This window comes from Lissotriton helveticus, chromosome 6, assembly GCF_964261635.1.
Source record: "Lissotriton helveticus chromosome 6, aLisHel1.1, whole genome shotgun sequence".
Taxonomy (NCBI): Eukaryota; Metazoa; Chordata; class Amphibia; order Caudata; family Salamandridae; genus Lissotriton; species Lissotriton helveticus.
Genome location: NC_136067.1, coordinates 722305406 through 722329042, shown reverse-complemented (window position 1 = coordinate 722329042; position 23637 = coordinate 722305406).

Sequence of the window (23637 nt, the reverse complement as noted above, 5' to 3'; positions counted from 1 at the left end):
CCACAGTTTCCTTTAACACTGTTACCCCCCAGCCCCAAAAGTGCAGGAGCGCGAAAGCTCTGGAACATAAGTGATGAGAGGCACCCCCCTATGCCTAGGGGAGGGGGGCCGTTAGTGGGAATTCCGGGCCCGGTGGAATGGTTTCGTTTCTCCAGGTCTAGTCATGGGGAGGGTCTCGAAGTTAATTGAGATGCCAGGGAAGGCGTCTGCGAGCCCTCCCCCAAGATGATAAAAATGCGGCTCCCCATGGAGTAGCCCGCTTTGTTTCTCGCCTCTGGGGGTCGCCGGAAAGGATCAGCTGGAGCAACAGTTGCCCACCCACCCATCCCTAAGTTTAATAGTTGAGTGGCGGGGTCCCGGATAAGAGAAAAGGCAGGGGGACTCTTTTTGGGCGGAAAATGAATGACCCTGCAGCAGGGAGGCAGTTATGGCGGCTCTGGGCTGGCGGGAGAGGGCGACGTCCTGCTGGTGGTCCTGGACTCTCTGGCCCTACCCTAGTAGCCGGTGCTTGGAAAAGAGGGATGGTGTTGTGTCCTGCTGGTACAACACGCCTCCAGAGATGCTGAATTGTATCCCCACTATCGTCTGGAAACTTTGTCAGTCCCCCCACAGTAGGGAAAAAGTAGGAGGCACACAGAGGACACCCCAACACTATCAAACTGCGGCAATACGAGACAGTAAAAACACACATCAATGCACCTAAAACAGTTAAAAGAGGTTAAAAGTATAATGCAGACCAACTAACCGTCCAGTGAATTGGTAAGCAGGATTCCACATATAGACTGGCTGAACCAGACAGTCTCTGTGCCTCCCTGAGTGTGGACTGCATCTGTAACCAAAATTATATGAACAATGCAGACAGATTGCATGAATGTTGATATGGTGCATAATAGTGTACACAACATCGTATTTCATAGACATTGCAATGCAATATAATTGAGCAAAAAGATGCCTGCTCCGCAGCTACCTTTGTTGGCACAAGAATACTATAATCCACAAAAGCAACAAATGGTGATTATGTCCATACACACCACAGCATGTATGTGTTCCTCACATAAACATATTGTCAACCAATATGTCAGCACAAGGAAGACAAAAACCCACCCATAGGTGCTATTTTTACAATGACAATGCACACATCTGAAGAGATAAAGCCTATTAGGTGAGACAAGAGGAGCAGGATAAGTGAGGCCCAAGATGTGTTCACCTGGATTATACAAATCACTACAATGTATCATAGACAATAGGTCAGTTGTGTGGGTCAAAACCCACGCATTGATCCATTTGCGCATCGCATTGCAAACATTGCTCATAAGCCGGTCATCGCGCCAAAGCATTGGTTATTTCAGTACAGATTCATCACAAAAAACAAGCCATTTGCAAAAGAACAGGTGGGATGCAGACAGGAAGTGATACACTCAGCGTTGCAGACTGCTAACTTGGAGTGTGAAGTTACTTTCGCTTTCACTTCCTCTCTGTTATGTCCGGACAGGGCATACCCCTCGGGGTATGCCCTGTCCAGACTTGATGGGGAAGGAAGGATAGGGGTTGGGGGTTGGGAGTACTTTTTAAAGACACCTTCTCATGCTTTACTGAGGCCCTTATTATTCCCTCAGATCCCTATCCCGCCCTATATTTCTCCCTTAAGATCCTATCCACTGATAGCATTGTGGGAGTAGTCACCTACCGGCCTCCTGGAACCAGAGGAATGTTTAATCAGGATTTTAGTAATCGGATTGAGCCTTATTTAGCTAGATCCAATATCACTCTTTTGGGTGATTTTAACTTCCATTTGGAGAAAACGCTGTGCTCTGAAACAGGTTTTCCTGGAAACTATGGATGCATGTGGTCTTCCTCAGTTCGTTAGGAGCCCCTCTCATACGGCAGGATGTATTCTGGATGGAATCTTCTTTAATGACCCTGGGATAGATGTGAATGATCCCATTCCACTCTCTTGGTCTGACCACTATGCCATTTCATTCCATTCTTGGCTGCTATGGACTCTCTTGCCCCTCTTAAGAAGAATTATGTGGCCAGAAAACACCCTTCAGCGCCTTGGTTCACCGAAAGGTTGAGGAAGCTTAGGCAGGCATGAAGACAGCAGGAAAGAATATAGGGCAGTGAGCTCAATTCAGCTGAAAGGGACCCGCATAAACTCAGGCTGAAGGAATATAGGCTAGCTGTTAATGAGGAAAAGGTTATCTATTACTCTAAAGATGATGGAATCTATCAAATCTTCGAGGGAACTAATTTCTGTGATTAACTCCCTCCTTGCCCCATCGGCCACTGCCAAAACTGAGGCCTCCCAGGAGATATGTGATAAAATGGCACGTTTCTTTCATGACAAAATCAAGGACTTATATTCCTCCCTGGAGATATCCAATGTTGGAGGGTGAAAGGCTGATCGTCCTTCGGACTCTGTGGCAGCTCCCCTAAAGGATTGCTGTTTGAGCTCTGTTCCCCCTATACTTCAGGAAGACAGGGAGCGGATGTTAAGGGGAATTAGGTCTGGGTCCCCTATGGAGCCCTGTCCCCTGAAGATCCTGAAACTAGGCATAGAGTCTATTGTGCCTCCTCTGACCGAAGTTCCTAATGCTGTTATTAGTTCTGGCCAGTATCCTACCGCCTGGAAAACAGCAGTGGTTAAACCCCTATTAAAGAAGCCCTCTTTGGATTCAGCGGAATTGAAGAACTTTCAGACTATTTCCCTGTTGCCCGTCCCAGCTAAAATCTTAGAGAATCATCTGAACCTCTATGTCAGTACCTATTTGGAGGATCATCAGTTGCTCGACAGCTCGCAACATGGGTACAGACGTGAGCACAGTACTGAGACGGTGTTAACCGTGGTTTTAAACAACATTCGCCAACAGGTTCACACAGGTCATACCACCTTACTGATCCTTCTGGACCTAACGGCAGCCTTCGATACCATCTCCTATCATAGATTGGCTGGGAGGCTCAGGGAAATAGGAATTGAGGGCTCTGCACTCAATTTGCTCACATCTTTCCTTACGGAACAAGTTCAAAGAGTAAAGATGGGCCAATTCCTTTCTGCTCCTAAATGGTTGATCTGCGGAGTCCCCCAGGGATCCTCATTGAGTCCTACCCTTTTTAACCTTTATCTAGCACCGCTTGCTATGGTTGTAGGATCCTTTGGCCTAAAACTGTTATTCTATGCTGAAGACACTCAAATCATGATTACCATCTCTGAGAGTGTTGAAGCATCAGCAGCAAATTTTAAAATCTGCATGCAGGCGGTAGCTGCATGGATGGTAGATAACTATCTAAGACTCAATGGGGATAAAACTGAGATTTTAATTTTCTGAGACAATCAGGAGATTGGGTCCAAGGCCTGGTGGTCAGATACGCTTGGATCCTGCCCTCACCCTGGCCCTAGTCCCAAAAATCTAGGCATCATAGTTGATACCTCCCTTTCTCTGGGCCCCCAAATAAATAGAACAGTCGCCACCTGTTTCGGAATGATAAGAACACTCCCTCTCCGCGCGGAAACAGGCAGTGGTGGCCCTTTTGCTGTCAAGATTGGATTATTTCAATGCCCTTTATGTAGAAATAAATAGGGGTTCCCTACATCCACCCCAACTTGTGCAGATGCAGCTGCCAGGTTAGTGATGGGCCTTCCTAAATTCCATTCTATTGCGGCAACTATAAGGAGCCTTCATTGGCTTCCTTTGAGTCTGAGAATTATGTTTAAAGCCCTGTGTTTGGTACATAAGGCCTTTTATATTATGGGATCAGAAGGCATCAAAAAACTGTTTCAGAGATATGTCCCTGGTACGCAGTTAAGATCTTCCAGCAAGAATTTGGTGACTGAGCCTAGGTTCAGGAAATCTAGATGGAGGGCAGGTCCTTTTCGCTGGCTGCGGCCAACTTGTGGAACTCCCTTCCTCTTTCAATTTCGATTCTGAAAAAACACTCCTCGTTTTGCAAGGCCTTGAAGACCTGGCTCTTCACCAATATGAATCTGTAAACCTTCTTCTATGGACACCCCTGATTATGATCTCTATCCGCAGCGCCTTGATGCCCCTGGGCTAAGTTTGCGCTTTATAAGGCCTATATTCATTCATTCATTCTGTTAGTCTGTGATTGATGGAGGAGGTTGCCTGTGAGTGTTTGTTGGAGAAGTGTTTCAGTTGGTATTGTGAGTGTATGTTGTGTCTTGGTGGCGAGGTAACTCTTATATCATTTAAAAAATATATGAGGAGATGATGTAAAGTAGGTCCTTGACAATGTGGATTTGGGTTAGGTCAGCACAGCAAGTAGGCTTGCGGTGCTGCCCAACACCAATGGGTAAAGGTAGGAATGCACCATATTCATCTAAGTTGGTCCATTCCTGTTCCTTCACCCTGCACTAGTGTCGTTTTGGTAGACTGGCCCCAATGCAGGCAACGTTCCACCATGGTGCAAAGGTGTCTGTGTTTCTGCAAGGATTATGACTGGGCAGGAAGGAACAACTACCTGCACAACAGTAAAACCTGTGACCCTTTCTGCTCCTTCCATGTGTCTTGCAGAATGCAGCACACATGTAAACATGAGAACATGAGGAGAACTCAGATCATGTCTCCTCCTTGTGCCTCCCCTGGGGAGCCATATGGTTTTTGCACAACCCCAGGTCAACACTGTATCATAAATCTAGGCAGGCATCATTAAACAAGGGTGTTGTATAGGTGCTGCCCCCACAAGGCCAATGGAATGCCTCCCTAGTGCTGAGTACAGCAAAGCAGTAATGTTGCCTGTGTTGCCGTACCGCATATCTATGAGGCCATACTAAGCCACTCAACATTGGTTTGTGTCATATTTCTGTGACGCATTGATCTGGTCCACCTGAGCATCTCAAATGCTTATGCTTGTGCGGGGTAAGGGGTTCATTATCTTGCCCCTTAGAATGATACTCCAAGGGTAAATCATGTCACCCATGTATCATGGTACACTGGACTCTGCCATTATGCTGCCCACCGTTACTCAATCTATCTCCTAGATGCATGTTTCAGCATGTCATTATCTGTACCTTTGAACTCCAGGATCCTGCATGCTCTGAGCTGCAAACAGACTCGATGCATGCAATGAGCAGAGTCTGGGCATATTGCCAAATGAGTGATTCTGTGGGTGTGCACTTCATCAATACTGTTATCTTATGGTATAGTTAATAAATATGTTGAAATGCGAAAATGAAATATTCGCAATGCCATGCCCTCTTTCATGTCTTTTAGGTGGCCCTCTTCCAGGGAGAGGTTTAACCGTTCCGAAACCCAGTGCTACCAGTAAGTGTCAACAGTACATGAATGTACCATTTTGATGTCTGTGTCTGATTGATTTGGAAATGAGGGGAAACATCCTTTACAACGCAACTTTTAGCACGCAGTGCTATTACAACACAGGTTTTACAACGGAAACCATTACAACGCATTGCGCTGGGGGGCGCTCTAGGATAGGGAATAGATTTAATTTACTATCCAACACCTTCCCTAGTGTCCTCGGGGACTGGAGTTGGAATAGTAAATTAAACTATTCACTATCCATCACCCCAAAGCGCTATGCGTTGTAATGGTATGTGTTGTAAAAACTGCGTTGTAACAGCATTTGTGGTAAAAGCATGCGTTGTAATGTCATACATCCGGAAATGAGCAATTGTGATGTGTGGTGGGAGGTAACACTCAGCTACCATCAATGAGCTGTCAGTCTGTGAATTAGTACGAACTGGACCAAACTGTCTTCAGGACTGCTCACAGACAATGATTATACTTTTTACAGTAAAGTGTATGTAAGCAGAAAATACACATCTTTAAATATGTTCTTAGGCCCTTATTTACTGGGTATAGGCTCAGGGCAGTGCAGCAAGTCGCCTTGCTGTGCTGCCGTACGCTAACATGAAAGGGCCTGAATACACTGTATTTATGCAATATGGTGCATTCCTGTCCTTTATCCCTGCGCTTGTGCAGTTTCAGCAAACTAGTACCAACGCAGGCACCCTTGCACCATTATGCCAGGTTGTGTCTGTGCAGGAATGGTCCCCTTCCTGCACTGAAACAATCCTAAGAAGCAATTTCCTCTTTCTGTGTGTTCTGCAGAACACAATTCACATAGAAAGAGGTCAGAATGAGAAGAAATGAAGATATAGCTTCTCGTTTCACCTCACCTTGGGAGGTGTAAAGATTTGGTGCCTCACCAGGTTTACATGCTCTTGTAAATCTGGGGCAGCATCAAACTCCATGGTTGTCGCATTAGCAAACACTATGCAATGCCCATTGAAGGCATCCCTACCACTGAGTGAGGTTAGGCCGCTATTTGGCCTGCATTGCCTAACTCAATATTCATGAGGCCACTCAAAGCCAAGCAGCATGGCTTAGAGTATTTTCAGGAATTTTATTCAAAGCCTTATGTCATGCATGTACCACTTTAGGTGGTGAAAAAGTGAAACAGGGTCCTCATAAATAGGCCCCTGAGTGAGTGAGAGCTGCAACATGTGCAGCCTTGGGAAAGTATGCCAACGCAGCCACACTGCCAGTACTATATAACCTCATTCACGTACACTAATGTTCATGATCAATGATCTTGCTGGACACAACTCCAACTACCAATTTAGGGTAACCAGGCCCATGTGTCAAATTTGTAGATCTGGACATCTTCACGAGTGTGAATATTTGGCCTGAATGATATGGGATCTATCTGATTGTGAGTTCTGTTTCAGTTTGTGCAACAACACAGATGGCCCTTGACTCCGTTTTACTGGTTCTAGTAGGGTATGTCTATGTAGTGACAACATATTGTCCATATCTCTATTGCTGGTATTGTTATGGTAAGGGATGGTTTTATTGTCTTACAATGTCAGACTATTTATGTCAGACATCCTGTACATGTCTTTACTGTGTTAACAATATTTTATATATTTTCACCCTAGCCAACATAACTGCTGATGAGATCCGCACTTATGAGATGCGCAGGGAAATGTAGCCGCACGTACGGAATGTCCGAGAAAGCATACCGCAAGATCCAGAAATCATATACATGTGCTAAAGCCACCGGTACTTGGAACATTGTCAGACCAAGCACGCCGTCAGTCCCTACTTTGCCATCTTGCCATGACAGACCAGGCCCAAGCCAGGCCAGACCAGTGCCAAGCGAGGTGAAACCAGGGCTAAGCCAGGACTGAAATGGGGCAAGCCACTCACAGCCATCACCAAATATAGCTCCACAGGCTCCCCCAGCAGCCACATGTTAGCCCACACAGGTTAGGAAGCCACCTTGACAGGACTTGTTGTTCTAATACACCATTATCCAGGAACTCAAAAAACTCAGCTGAAAAGGGGACACTGTCTTGAGGATCAGCACCAGCACAGCACCCGGTTGGCAAACCTTAAGGAGGCTGTGGAACAGCTTGCACAGCTGATGTGACCATTTGTTTTTTGTTTTTTTTAACAGTTTTGTCTCTGGCATAGGATTGTAGGTAGATTTGTGATAGTATAGGTTTAGTTAAGGTAGTGTTTAGATTTTTTTTATAGGTTTTAGTTTTCGCATTTTTATGAGGTTTCGGTGGATGGGGGTATAATGTTTAGACTTTGTTATAAGAAAAAAGAAATATATATATTCATTTTAGTATTTAATGTGTAGTTAATTTATGTGTAGGAGTAATTTATGTTGTATTGTGTGTCTATGTGTGTTAAGCGGAGTGGTGGTTAATGTTTAACATGTCTGTTGTGGCATATATGTAGCATAGGTTAGGATAAGGTTAGGTAGGTTATGGTAGAGTTCAGTTAAGTTAGTGTAGGATAGGATAGACTAAGTTAGGATAGGCTTAGTTTAGATAGTATTAATTAGGGTAGTGTTAGTGTTTAGGTACTTTCAATTTCTTATATTAGAAATAAGATTTTCTGCTTTCACGGCTGCTTAATGATTTACTGCAGAGGAATTGTGATATTAGCTTAGGTTCATTTGAGCACATAATTTAGGAATTCCCTACATTGCTTGCAGATATGTTCAACTTTGTGAGATGCCTACGGACAAGAGTCAGTCAATTTTGCAATGGAGTAACTCAAGGGATTTTCAACAATATTTGGGGCACTGTAAAAGGCCCTCTTAGTGTGAATTTGCACACTGCCCAACACAGGTAGTCACCTACTGTTGCACTGTGGGTGCACGGTATGCTACATGTATCGTAGGGATGGATTTGTAAACCCATAGTCACCATTCACAGCTGTGTTGCTTGGGACACACACTGATGCCTGCCACTTTCACACTCACTCTTTTACTATGACAGCAGTGTTGTTTGCTGGCTAGTATCTAAGGGAGTGGCCCCCACCTGGCCCGAAACTTAAATCATCCTTGCCATTGACTACTTTCTAAGTGTAAGGCATAAAATTGGTGGATGGAATGCAGAACAAATCAAAACATTCACTCCCATTCAAGAGATCTGGGTTAAATCCATCATTCTTTTGCTCACCATGCCACCCCAGTTTAGACCTGGCCATATGCAAATCAGTCTTGACCCTGTGTCTCATGGGAACAGTCCAGCCCCAACTGCTAAGCCAGGTCCTTTCTGGACCAGAAACAAGCTTCCTAGGACCGGTTACTGGGTTTCACCCCTCTTCAGCCAGGATAGCTTGATTCCAGTGGCACAGTGAGCCCAGGACCCACGTCTGGGCATACCTGGCGCACTTAGGGCGAGAAAGCAAAAGACACAAAATTGATGGTATATTGCTTGACGCTGAATGCTTTTAGAGGTGTCAGTCAGTTCGCATTATTTAGCTATACGAGCGAGTTAGAGGGCTACGCTTGAAATATGGAGTTTTGGAAGAGCTTGCTAACAAATCAAGTCTATTATATAGAGCATTCATTGGCGTGAGTCCTGTGGATGTGGAGCAATTTTCTCCACAAGTGTAGCCCTCTAACTCGCTCGTATAGCTAAATAAGGCATACCGACTGACGCCTCCAAAAGCATTCAGAGTCAAGCAATATACCGCTAGAGTGAACAATTCAACAGTGAATTTTCTTGGTGAACTCGTTTTGTACCAAGACCTTACCCGTCCCATTTGATCACTGGACCGCTGCAAAGGGTCTTTTTATACAACTGACTGTACGCCCTGAAGATGGTCTGACGGACATTTACGCCACAACAGACCGAAGCGTCAACTTTCTCATCTATTTCCCAAACATTCATTGTATTTAAGTGACTGTCTTAGGTATTTTCTGGTCTGTTACTTTTTTTAATGATCTTGGAATAGATGTATACATTCATGATTTGCAGGTAGATTCATACATCCCCTTTTATGATGTTTTGTAATATTAGTTATATTTGATTGTACCCTCTTGAATTTTATCTATATAAAAATGTTGTACTTTATTGAAAAAAGATATTCCCATGTTTTTGATATTATTTTTTTATTCTTTTCATTCATTGAGCATTAATAACCTGACATATGCATAGTTTGTTCAAGGGTTCAAGATCGAAAGGGCTTGTCAGCACAGCAACAATGTCACTGTGGAAGGCACCCATTGGTGCAATATAGGAGTTTTGTTTCCATTCCATAGATTCAAGGATGGTGCGTATAGCCCCCAGCCGGGTGGCAGTCTCACTTGTGCCACATCGGCAGGGCTGTCGTTCTTTCCCCTGCCTCATGACACCAGTGATGTCAGCAAGGGACTGTTACAATCTTTGGTGTGGCAGGAAGGTGTCTATTCTTGCCTCAGAGGTGTCCTTATTGAGACTGAGGCACTTATGGCCTCCCCACTAGGGTACCCATGACGATTTCCATGCCGCTGGACTATTTTCACTTGCTGTTGGAAGAAAACTTGGGAGTCCTCAGAGTCCAGGGCTGGGCTAGTGTTGGCACACGGGGAATGTCCCAATGGAGGTAGTTCCTCTGGAGACCCTGTGACACTGTCATCCCCCCGTGACCGGAGAAGGGTTTCAATGGATGCCAGGAGTTGACAAAGGGTATCATTGTCCATGAGGGGCGGGATGCCATTGCCACCAGGTTGGTCATCCAGGTTAGGCAGCTGTTCAGGAGGTGTTGTTACTCCCTCTCCAATGAAAAAGAGACATGGTAATGGTGTTCAATGCTAGATGTTGACATGAGTAATCTGTATGACATACAGACTTCATTCTCATTTACTTTGAATTCAACATGATGTGTAGGAACTGTGCCAAGCTGCACTGTGGTTGTCTTTCAGATGGCTGTATCTCAGCTTTGTTAATACTATCACAGTGTGATAAGGGTGACTTTTCGTGTCATACCACACATTGCAGCACAGTTATGCAGCTTACTGGCCTGCCCTACCTGTGTAGGTAAGTTGATGTAAGGTCCACATCTGCCTTGATGATTAGCTTACTTTTTCATAATGGCTATTCTGAATGTGGTTTCACCTATTGACACCACTACTATGCACATAGCAAGACGTCACCAGGGTGCCAGCCTTGCCTCTGGCTACTACTCAGCCCACTGCTCCAGGGAAAGTGATGTGGGTTTGGTCATGGATTAGAGTTGATCCTAGAGTCTGCCTTTCACACTGTACACCACAACAGTCTGATTTGTTGCATGCACTTGGTGCATTCATGTGAACAAGGGCTAATATTTCACATGCATGCACATACCTCTATACAGCTAGCAGCCTTGCTACCCTGCAGGGATGTGTAAGGGCATGCACTAACCAAGCTTTTCCTATTTGTGCACACTCATATGATTTCATTACACACACAGTTGGCTCCATAGTTCAGAGCAGTGGGCCACGTGGGATTCTGAGTAGTTACCTGTCTCCTCTCACTACTATCCAGAAGTCACATTGGAGGTATTGATCGGGGATGAAGCTTCCACTCCCTGACTGGTAAAAGCAAACAATGAAGTATCTTTTCTACCTGCTACATCAACAACAACTATGCAAACAGTTTGTAAAAAAACCCTCAAATGTCTATTTGTAAACGTGACATGGATGGTGTTTACGTTAACGTACCACAATTTGAGTTTATATTCCAAGATCCACACAACCTCCAGAGCTGTCAAAAACAGATTAAGCAGCATCCAGCTGCTTTGTTGACTTTAAGGATTTCTCATCAGATTCATTGGAGCCACTGCCACCTCCAATTACACCTCTTTGAAGTAGATTGCATGTTTTCAACTTTTGGTTGAAGAAGACATATTTTGTTTCTCCATGGCTATACCGGTATGCCCAGCCATGGGACCCTTGCTCACTTTGCCACAGGATTCAAGCTAGCCTGACTAATGAGGGGTGTTACCCTGAAACCTGTCCCAGGAGGCTTGTTTGCATTTCAGGGAAAACCTGGCTTGGCAGTTCGGGCTGAACTGTTCCCATGAGGCACAGGGTCAAGACTGATTTGCGTTTAGCTGGGTATGAGCTGAGGTGGCGCAGTGAGCTAAAGAATGATGATGGATTCAACCCAGATCTATGACTGCGGGTGAGTGTCTGAAAAGTTTTAGCATTCTGTCCATCATCTCCTTGTACTTGCTTTGTTTGCCCTAAGTTGGCAGAGTATGCCCAGCCGCGGGTCCCTTGCTCACTTTGCCACTGGATTCAAGCTAGCCTGGCTTATGAGGGGTGTTGCCCCGAAACCGGTCCCAGGATGTTTGCTTCCGGTGCAGGGAAGACCTGGCTTGGCAGTTTGGGCTGGACTGTTCCCATGAGTACCGGGCAAGCCTGATTTGCATATATCTGGGTATGAACTGAGGTTGCAAAGTAAGCTTAAGAATAATGATGGATTCAACCCACATCTGTGACTGGGGGTGAGTGTCTGAAAAGTTTCAGCGCGCCGTCCATCATCTCCTTGTGTTTGCTTTGCTTGCCCTAAGTTGGCAGGGTATACCCAGCAGTGGGTCCCTAGCTCACTTTGCCACTGGATTCAAACTAGCCTGGCTGATGAGGGGTGTTACCCCGAAAACGGTCCCAGGATGCTTGTTTCCGGATCAGGTAAAACCTGGCCTGGCAGTTCGGGCTGGACTGTTCCCCTTAGGCACAGGGCAAAGACTGATTTGCATATAGCTGGGTCTGAACTGAGGTGGTGAAGTGAGTTAAAGTGTAGTGAAGGCAGGGCCCTGCTTGCGCTCATTGCTATGTTAGCATAGGCTTATTAGAAGTTTAAACGCCATTTTACCCTTTTGCTGCTTTTGCACACAACACTACATGTAACTGTTGTTGTAAGTTAGGCTGCGTGAAATTCTCCACATGAGAATGGCTTGTTTTCAAATATCCCTAGACTTACATACCAACCATAGTCTGCTTGGTCCACCACAATTCACTGAGGTCCTGTGTCTCTGTGCTCAGTTCTGTATAGGAGCAGAATCCCTGCAACATGGCGCACCTAACAATGTGGTCTTATATTTGAGACCCTCGAGTAGTGCTTATAACAGTCCACAACACTCTCCCTACTGTTTCCGGTTGACAGTGGTGGCGGATTAACCTCCCTATAGTTACATAGGTTCTTTCAAGATTGATCATTTAAAAAGGTGCTTACTTTGAATTACTAGCCATCTGTGCTACATTTCGTTGTATTGTTTTTTCTCTACTCTGTCCTTATGACTGACGTTGATATTCTACCGCAGAGTAGGGTGGCCATCCTCAATCATTTGCTGTTGTTTGGCGTCATTGTGGATGGCCTGGTGGTCGTTTTTGTGGTGAGTGCTGACTGAGGCGGCATACCCGTTTGAGCTCTTCTACTCATGGGTTACCTTTCCTGTGGTCAATGCGGGTTCTGGTACGCTTCACATTTATACTCCCACGGCCGTGCCTTTAGTCTACACCCCTTATAGGACACTAGACATTCCTATTTCTGCCTGGCAGCATCGAGTTTGGTTTGATGGCGCCCTTCCCCAATCGGTAACGGCGGTTTGGTTAGCCCTTTGTCAATTCCCGGGGCCACGTGGCAGGTTCTGTCCGGTTACAAGCCACATCCACGTTACCTGTAAGTCACTATAGATGAGTTGCGTGTGCTCTTTGCCTCCCTAGTTGGAGTACATCGGGCTCTAGTGCAATACGTATCCCGCAACGTCCAGGTGGGGTCACCTGGTGCTGCGGCTTAACAAGCTAGACCGGCCGGGATGAAAATGAATCCGGTCATGGTTAATTCGGTTATGGGCAAGTGGCCCCAAGATAAGGATGATATGCCTTTTGAGCTTGCTGAGAAATTTGACCAGCTGGAAGCAGTATTTCCTAATACGACTCCTGTCAAGAAACACATGATTCTAATGATAAGTTTGCAGAAAGACTTGATACCAGAGGTTCCTGATTGTGAGACCTGGGGTAAGATATTTGCGACTGTCTATACTAAGTGCTTTGGCACTCCGTCCATGGCTGTCCTACCCTCCGTCATTAAGGATGTCCAAGATGAACACGGGGCGGAGGCGGCTGTTGAAATGGGAATGAGACTCATTGGAGTGTTTAACGTAGTTTCTGTTCTCATCCTTGCTAATGTTAAGGGAGATGCAGTTAACTTCCAGGTATCTAACACTTTGCGCGATGTCCCCGATGCCGATAAGCCCCGGCAGTTACCGAAGATCATTGCGGAGGCTTATAAGACCATTGGCTGCAAGAGTTTGGGTGTTAAGCCTTTTGCTAAGACAGCAGCACAAAAGCAAACAAAGGTGGCAACTTCTGATAAAGATGAACGTCCCAATATTCCAAAGCGGAATTGGAATAAAAATAAGAAACAGGGAAAAAGCAACAGAACCAGGGGTCACGTCCTGCTTCGCCATTCTACTGTGTGCACATATGATTTGCGTGACCGCGCTAATATTGAGACACCTGATTGTTTTCAGGTTCCTGATCAACGTTCTCCTTGCTCTTTGCAGGATTCATGGTTCTCAACCACCAGTGGAGAAGACCGCGGCAGAGGTCGGGGTGCCCAGCAAAGCAGAGAGCAGCCCTGCAAGACCGACGGTAAAGGCAAGCAAGACGACTCTCCGCATCAACGACCCCAGTTTCAGAAGAAGAAAGTTACTACTTTAACAGTGAGGTATGCTACAGATAGTGAGAACATAGCTTCGGAATCTGACATGGGCGCTGACGCTGTTAGACAGCGTAGGGGAAATTATTGTAGTGCGGGAAGCATTGCGTTTATTTCTGAAGGTGACAGTAACTGACAAGTTTGTTGCCGTTGAGAAAGCTGACACTGAAAGACTTTATGAAATAGTCCTTTTAATCGAGGTGACATACAACGTACTATAAAAGGGGGTATTTTGGGGAAATCTGACTACTACCTATGACATTTTGTTAGTAGAGGCTGATTGGCCCCCACCCTTTGTTCTGACCGCTCCGAGAGGGGAGGAGGTGATCATTTATCTCACTGATGACCAAATATGGCCACATCTGTGTCGCGTTGACAGCATCATTTGTATGTTTGTGGACTTCGGTTACAAATGTAACTTTGCAAAGTCACACATTGCAGAGTACACAGTGTTGTTCCTGGACTATGAGCTCAACAATGAAGGTCGAGGTTTAGCACCTCACTTCCTAGAGAAATGCGCACTGCTGCACGCTCTGACAACTCTGAAAAAACTACAATCTTTACTGGGTTTTTGGAATTTCGGACGTACTTACATTCCCGATTATGCCCAGCGTATCAAGCCTCTTTACGCCTTGGTACAACCTACTTTCACCAAATCTTGCTGGCTGCCTGAACATTCAGCCATCTTGCAATCTTTGCAGGCTGATCTCCTTGAAAGTAAATACTTATTGACTCATGACAACCACACCAACCTGGTAATAAGAATTGTGCCTAGGGTGGAGGGTTTCACGTACCTGACTTTTAATGAGGATGACACAGTCCCTATTGCTCACAAGTCACACTTGTACACTTTGACTGAAATGCGATTTTCTTCTGTTGAAAAGTTTTGATTGCAGTGCAGATGGCGATTCTTACAGACAGAGCGCTGTCGCAGGGGAAACGCATGTTTGTTGCTACACCGTATCCTTCCTTGGAGGCAGTGACTAAAACCAGTGTACCAAATTCAAAAACTTTGCATCCACGTTGGATACAATGGGCCACATTCTTGACATCTCCGGAGGTCACGTTTGTCTTTGATTCCTCTTTGCAATCTCAGGAGTACTTGCAGTATGAATTTGTTCATCCGGCTCCTCTGAACATGCGCCCGCTTGAGGATTTTCATTGTATCATCTACACGGGCAGATCAGCGCAACCGGCAACAGAGTCAAAGCATGCATATTCGGCGGCCTGCGCAATAGTAGTTGGTACTATGGTGAATGGAGAGTTCAAGGCCGATGTCGTGCATACACAGACATTAGGGCACAGTACCGCCCAATTGGCAGAGTTACGTGCTCTGGTGCTTGCACTGGAGTACGCTGACCCTTGTATGACTACTCTTATTGTGAGTGACTCTTACTACTGTGTTCAGTCTTCCAATGAAAATTTGTTTTTTTTGGTCTCAGAATGACTATCGTGATTCCAAAGGTAGCACGATTAAACACAAAATGCTATGGGTTCGAGTGGCCGAGCTTAAAGAACGGCTGCCACTCGTTTTTGTGATTCATACTCTTGATCACCAACACATGGGGGTACACGCTGTTGGTAACTGTCTTGCTGATGAAGCAGCCAAGACCGCAGTTTCAACATATGTAGTAGCAGCAGTTACACGTTCCAAAAGTATGATTGATGATGACATCTTGGCAGCTATTGCCGCAAGAGAAGGGAGGTAATTACCCTAGAGGTTTCCCTTCTAAATACTTTTATCTTTTAAGTCCTGTTAAAGTTCCCTACATGAGAATTAACGATGTTGGTGACAGGTTGATTCCCAACGAGCACCGCAGGCAAGCCTTGATAACAGCTGCTCATGAGGGCATGGCCTCGGCTCACGCCGGTGTGTCAGTTACTGTATCTCTATTACAGCAGCGTTACTGGTGAAGTGGATTGTACAAACATATGCGTATTATGTCCTTCATTGTGATATATGCCAGCAGATAAAACTTTCAACTGCTGCGCGCCCACCCCAGACACAGTTGTAGATATCTAATAAACCGCTTGGGTGTGTTTATTTAGATCAGTGTGGTCCTTTCTCCTCCGATACTGCGTATAAGTTCATCTTAGTTGCAGTTGATTTGTGCACAAGCTTTGTTTGGGTGTGGCCACACCGAAGTGCTGATGCCCGCACTGTCATCAGGGATTTGGGTGTCTGTGTGGGAATTTTTGCATGTGGTACCTTTCATTCGGACCAGGGTTCAGCGTTCGCCTTTAAGGCGTACAAGGGTGCCATGGGTTCATTGAGGGTCCAAGTAAAATTTTCATCTCCAAAGAGGCCTGAGGGCAATAGTGTTTTGGACCAGATGAACCATGACTTAAAGCAATCCTCGAGAGCTAGGGTTTTAGTTACTGGCAGGTACTGGCTGGCCCATCTCTATAGCGTTCAGCGTGCACTTAATAATCTCCCTAAAAGGTCTCTGGGAGGGTGCACCTCATACGAAATGCTCTTTGGCATCAAAATGTTTGTTCCAGACCTTGAGGGTCTAGACATAGCGGCGTCTGCCGCATCCTTTGACGTAGATGAACATTCTGCTGTTTTACAGAATCTACGAAAGACCAGAGACAGACTTGCAAAGCAACACTTGCCCTCCACATCTAATGCTGCTCTTCAGATTACGGTAGTTGGCTGGCTACCCCGAGTCGGTGACCTAATCCGTGAGAAGGTGGAGACAAGAAGGAGTTTGGCCCCTTATATTGTGCACCAGTTCCCGTGCTTGGCGTGCAGGGTACCAGAACAGTAATTTTACCTCTAATTCCTGGTCGCAAGGAAAACAGGTACATCTCCATTGACAATGTAAAATTACAGCGAGTGGCCGATTCTTCTTAGTATGACTCCAGTGGTCTCTTGTCCAGCAATGCTGAGAAATTCTGTTTTGGCTCCAGCGAGTACCACCAGTCCTGACATTGCCATTGAGATGCATACAGTAACAAATCCTTTATTGAATCCACCGGCTCATGATCCCCTTGATGATACTCAGTATACCTATCCCACAGATTTGTCGATGCCTGATTTGCAAACATCTGCAGTTAAACAGTCATGCTTTTCATTTGACACTGACTCTACTACATCAAAGTCCCCATCGAAAATGTCAATTTTTGCTGTTTGGTTTAAAAAACATTTTTTGATATCCCCATTGACTTATATTTGGCTGGTGCTGTTTTCTATTTTTTTGTTCATGTCAATTGGATTTGTGGTATATTTTTTCAGTTTTGTAAATGAACACTATGTTAAAGAAAGAACTTCATTTAGGCTAATTGATGGAACTTGGACACCCTATTCCTCATCGCACATCATGAAGAGGGACCAGAGTTTTGTTAACATTACAGCTTGGCCAGTTTTAGATGGGATTGTATGGGACGCTGTTAAATTTCAGATACACAGCCCCACAGAGGTTATAAATGTTCCCAGTGTACTACGTGTTTCAATGAAGGATGTAGTTAAACAAAATATACGCTCTGATGATTGGGATGTCCAGGCCGTAGAGGCCCTGTTTTCTGATTTGAAATATTACGCTGCTTTTGATGCTGAAGATTTGTATTTGGACTCAGACAATTATGCTTCATTACAATGCTCTTTGTATAGTCATCCCTAACGCTACTACGTCTTTTTCTAAATATGTTAGCCCTACTCTTCGAATACAGCCCTGGGCCAAGGAAATGTTCTTTAAAACAGAAGATTGTATTTCAGTCTTTTGCACTTTCTCATTTATTGTCTCTCAAACTTGTGTTTCTCTACAAAAATTGTTTTTCATGTTGCTTTGTCTCAATTTTGTTTCTAATGTGATATCTTAAGGGCTCAAAAAGTTCTCATCTCAGATGAAGCAGGTCTTCCACTGGCATGTTTAACACCTGATTTGTGTAGTATATGTCCATTCACATGATTAATACCTTCGACAAGGCACTCTTGCTCTTTTCAACCTTCTAGGTGTCTGCTGATCTTCCTCTGTGTCACTTACACCACTTCACTCTGTCTCTTCAGCAATGGTTGATGGTATATGATCAACTATCAAACTTGATCTCAATTTCCTTTGACCATAATTCTGTAGCCATTTAGCATTGTGGGTGACTCTTCTTGATCTAGTATCTGCTCCTTTGCCCAGATCACCTATCTGTTCTGGTGTAGTCTCAACTGTTTTCTCAGGTTGAGATCTTTTCTCTTCTTCTTCCTCTTCAGAGACTTCAATACGACCTTGCGAAATCACAGGAATCTGGATTAGTGTGACTGTTTGTAGTTCTTCGCCCCTTTCTCCTTCTTGCTGTTGTGTCTCTTGTGCTGTTGCTCCTTGCAATTGTCCAGCTTGTGATGGATCTGTCACCAGCGCTCTTGGTTCTGGCTCATAGAACATTATTTCTTCATATGAACTTTTTACTATCTGAGTGTGCAATGCATGCACCCAGTTCAATACTCCGGCACACTTATCAGCAGTGTTTGTGATGAGAATCACCTGGAAGGGGTCTTTCCATCTCGATTCCACACAGGACTTTCATGTGTGCTTTGTGATCAACACCCAGTTACCAGGACTGAGGTTGTGGCACTGTTCATGATCCAGATTTAAGGTAGCAGCTTCAAGCTAGTTAGAGACAGAATGTGCCACATCAGCCAATCTCGCAGGTACAGTAGGCAATCTTATTGCACACCCCATCAATGTCTCATGAGGACATAACCCTGTCCTCCTGTCAGGAATGCTTCAGAGACTCATCAGCACCAAAAGCAAAGCATTTGGCCATTTCAAAGATGTGAAGGCACAAACCTTTGCCAACCTCGACTTTATAGGTTCATGCAGGTGTTCAACAATTCCAGAGGCTTCTGGTCGAGAACTACAGTGTAATCTCTGCTTGATCTGTAATGCTACACAAATCTTTCTCAGAACCTCATTGCTGAAATGAGTTCCATGATCTGACTCCAGGGAATCTGGTAATCCATAACTGGGTATCAACTCTTGCAACAGCAATTTTGCTACAGTGAGACTATCAATGTTCCATGTTGGATAGGTTTTCACCCATCGAGAGAAAATACACGCTATAACCAGGATGTATCTCTGCATATTACAAACAGACAACTGGTCTTCCTACATGGCTTAATGTTACTGGTGTTCTTTTTCCTTTGTTCATCTGATGACATGTCACAAATCAATGGCACACTTCTACTACAAGCATCCTAAATCTGGGGTTAAATCGATTCTGCCTAAATAATCTCACCATTGCATCTCTTCTTAGATGTGTTTGGTCATGGAAAGGTCATGTCATAGGAAACAATAAACTGGTTGGCCACACTGGTCTTCCATCTACTGACATCCAAATGTCATTTGCATTTTTCCAAGATCTTGCTCTGATCCAACCCTGCTGTTCTGCTTCGGAAACATCTATCCGTAATGTCTTGAGTTCTTCCCATGTGTCAGCTACTGACAACAACATTGAGAAAAAGTGTCCTCTTCATATCCATTTATGTAAGCCATACTAAATGTGCAGGCCACAAGTGCACAATACTGTGCAACTTTGTCCTTAAATCTGTTTCCAAATGTGACATATCCATTGTCACTTTTGTTGGCTTTTCAATGCCTAAAACTGTTTTATTACATATTCTCTAATGGGTGTGCCAGATAAGGTAATGAAACCCATTTGTTTCCATTACTGTCCAAACTCATGGACCACACCAAAGCCATATTGACTATTTGTAAATGCTATCATTCTCAATTGGGCTGTTAGACTGCAAGCTCTTGTAAGGGTAATTAATTCTTAACTTGTGCTGAGGTAACACCTCAAAGCCATGAAGCTTCCACAACCTCTTGAATTATACAGACAGGATAAATTACTTTCAAGGTACGGTTATTATTTCTCAGACATGAACCATCGACAAAAATCACAATCATACTCAATTAAAAGTTCATCTTTCATGTCTGACCTTGGCTTGGCGCATAAATCCGTGACATCCAGACAATCATGTTCAACATCAACTCCACTGGAGTCCTCATTTGCAGTTAATATTTGACATTGTTTAAGAATTATGTTTTCGGCATCAAGGATCTGCTGCTCGTACTTCGTAAGTCTGCTGTTTGTCTTGTACTAGATTTCCGTTCAAGTATGTAATGTTTCTACAGTGTGGGACCATAACAGTTAAGAGTTGTTCCATCACTATGTTCTCACATCTCTCAATAATCACACTGTCTGAAGCAACTAATTTAAGGCAGCTGGGTAGTACTGCGGCTACAAGGTCAAGGGCAGTCGAAAAATAAGCCACAGGCCTTCATGAATCTCCATGCAACTGAGTAAACACAGAGAGAGGGCAGCCCTCCCTCTCACTGCAAAACAATGTGGACATCTTACTGTAATCAGGCATTCCTAGTTGCGGGGCATGACACAGACTTTCTCTCAGCTCTAGGAAAGCTTTCAAGTACTCGTTGTCCCATGGGAGGAAATCAGGCACATCCTTATGTGTCAGCTCAGGAAAGGCTTAGGCGATGGAGAAAAGTTTGTTATCCACTGTCTACAGTAGCCAACCTTTTCCAAAAACATTCTGACTTCTCTCGGCGTTCTGGGTGGGTAAATCTGGAGGATAGTCTCCACTCTCTCTTGTAACACCTTTCTCATTTCTTTTTTGGCGATATTGCAGTTTACCTGGAGACACTTTGGGGCCTATTACGATGGCGGGCAGACAGAGTCCCCCCACCGTAAGGGAATGCGGTACCGTCCGCAAGGGGTGCAGCGGTCCTGCACCTGACATTAGGATGCCTCAGTGGCGGTGGCAAACCCTATTCCCAGCATTGTGGCAGGTGGTGCTCACACATCGCCCACCACAATGCTGGGAATGCAAGTCGTGTATTTGCATGCACACCGTGATAGGGACAGCACGGTGCCTGTCACCTTGTGCATGCAAATGTATGGTACCCCCCCATGTGCACCCCCACCCCCCAACATCCTTGGGGCCTGCTACGGGCCCCTGCAGGCAAAGTCCACATGCCTTTCCATGGAGGCAAAGCTGCCATAGAAAGGAACATCTCTGCAGGCATTGTAATGTGGATGGGGGTGTCTTGCAGACACCGCCACCAGATTAACCTCGTTTTCCGCCGGTCGACGAGTCGGCCAACGAAAAAGCAGCAGACTGTCTTTCCATCCAACGAGGACCCCCCAGCCATCATAATATGGCAGGAGGGTCTTTGCTGGGTCGATGTCAGGTGGATCGCCCCGCCAGGTCGGTGGTGACTACCATTGGCCGGGGGGAGGGGGGCAATCCGCCTGCCATCCTTTTATGTCCGTTCTTAGCCAGGTGATTTAACAATGCAATAGTATCCTGTATGCAAGCTTCTTGTGTAGCTGATGTCACAAGCCGGTCATCAATTTCTTTTTCAAGATCTGATTAAAAATGGATGAGCTCTCTGTGTTCCTTTGTGGAACTTGGAACCATTCCAAAATCGTCTTTCTGAACACAAAAGAGAACAAGAATGGCTGTCCTTACGGAATGGAATATAGAAAAAGACCTGACAGAAGTCCACACAGTAAGCCATTCTGCAGTGCACAGATTTTGAAAAAAATCGTGGCTGAATTCAGTACCACAGGAACATATAGAACAACAATGCTGTTCGTATTTTGAAGATCTTGCACTATCGGATATTTACCATTAGGGTTCTACAAACCCATAACCGAAAAGTTGCAAGGGCTTCCAACAATTTGTTTTAAAATCTCTTTCTTCATTTTCTCCTCAATTACTGGTGCTATTCCTACTACTGTTGCTGGGGTCAAATTGAATGACGGTGTTCTCAGATACACAGCAATAGGTTTCACCATGATTCAGATTGACTCTACACTTTTAATTAGTCCGATATCTTTTCACGTAATAACTGGGTTTGTTATCTGTTTATTTGTGACTCCTATAACTGGGATCTTCTATTCAAAGAGGGGTAGGTTTGGGTCGTCCAATGTTCTAACAATGGAATGGGTAGCTCTGGTGTTGATCAAAAATAACACTTGGTGGTCATTAAACTCTCCTAATACAAATGGTTCACTCTGGTCTGCCGTTAGGACTGCACAGTTGCGTAGTCTCTCTCCCCTCTAAGACACCGTCATTGGGAATTGTGGAAGCCGGGACTGTTATTTTGTACATTAGGGTACTGTTGAAATGAGTTATGATCCTGGATCTTAAAAGGAATCTGGATTTTCCTTGGGCATTTGACTCACATTAAATCTAGAACTTCCAATATTTTGTTGGATCATCTGAACGTATGGAACCTGTATCATTGGAACTTGTCCCTGCATTGGCACTTGCAATTGCTGAACTGGTACATTCAATCAATCAATCAATCAATCATTTGTAAAGCGTACTACATACCAGGGGGGGTCTCAAGGCGCTGGGGGGTGCTAATGATCGGACAACAAGGTCAGGAGTATCCTCCTGAAGGTCAGCAGGTCTTGGGTCTGTCGTAGGCTCAGTGGGAGGGTGTTCCATGTTTTGGCGGCGAGGTGGGATAAGGATCTCCCACCGGTGGTTGTTCTTCGGATGTGCGAGACGGTGGCGAATGAGAGGTCGGTGGAGCGTAGCTGGCGGTTGGGGATGTAGAATGAGAGCCATCTGTAGAGGTAGGCTGGGCCAGTCTTGTGGAGAGCCTTGTGTGTGTGGGTGAGGAGCTTGAAGGATATCCTCTTGTTGGCGGGGAGCCAGTGCAGGTTTCTCAGGTGGGGGGGATGTGGCCGTGGCATGGTACGTCGAGGATCAGTCGTGCCGAGGCATTTGGGGATTCGTTGTAGTCATTTGATGAGCTTGGTTGGGGCTCGCACATAGAGGGCGTTTCCATAGTCGAGTCTGCTGCTGATGAGGGCCTGGGTGACTGTCTTTCTGGTATCTGTCAGGATCCATCTGTAGATCTTGGTGAGCATGCGGAGGGTGTTGAAGCAGGAGGAGGAGATGGCGTTGACTTGCTTGGTCATTGAGAGCGTTGAGTTGTGGATGATTCCCAGGTTGCGTGCCTGGTCGGTGGGTGTCGGGGTTGCCCCCAGTGCCGTCGGCCACCAAGAGTCGTCCCAGGCTGAAGGGTTGGAGCCGAGGATGAGGACCTCCGTCTTGTCCGAGTTCAGCTTCAGATGGCTGGTCTTCATCCATTCGGCGACCGCCTTCATTCCTTTGTGGAGGTTGGCTTTGGCTGTGATGGGGTCCTTGGTGAGGGAGAGAATCAGCTGAGTATCGTCGACGTAGGAGATTATGTTGAGGTTGTGTTGTCGGACTATGTGTGCGAGCAGGGCCATATGAATGTTGAACAACATCGGGCTGTGGGAGGATCCCTGGGGTACGCCGCAGATGATCTCGGAGGCTTTGGAACGAAATGGGGGAGGCGGATGCTTTGGGTTCTGCCAGAGAGGAAGGAGGTGGTCCAATCAAGAGTCTTGTTTCGGATCCTTACGGCGTGGAGGTGTGCGCGTAGTGTGCGGTGGCAGACGCTGTCAAAGGCGGCAGAGAGGTCTAGGAGGATGAGTGCTGCGGTCTCGCCGTTGTCCAGCAGGATCCTGATGTCGTTGGTTGCGGTGATGAGGGCAGTCTCGGTGCTGTGGTTGCTGCAGAACCCTGACTGGGAAGGGTCCAGGATTCTGTTTTCTTCGAGGTATCGGTTTAGCTGTCTGACCTTGGCCAGGAAGAGGAGCAGAGAGATTGACAG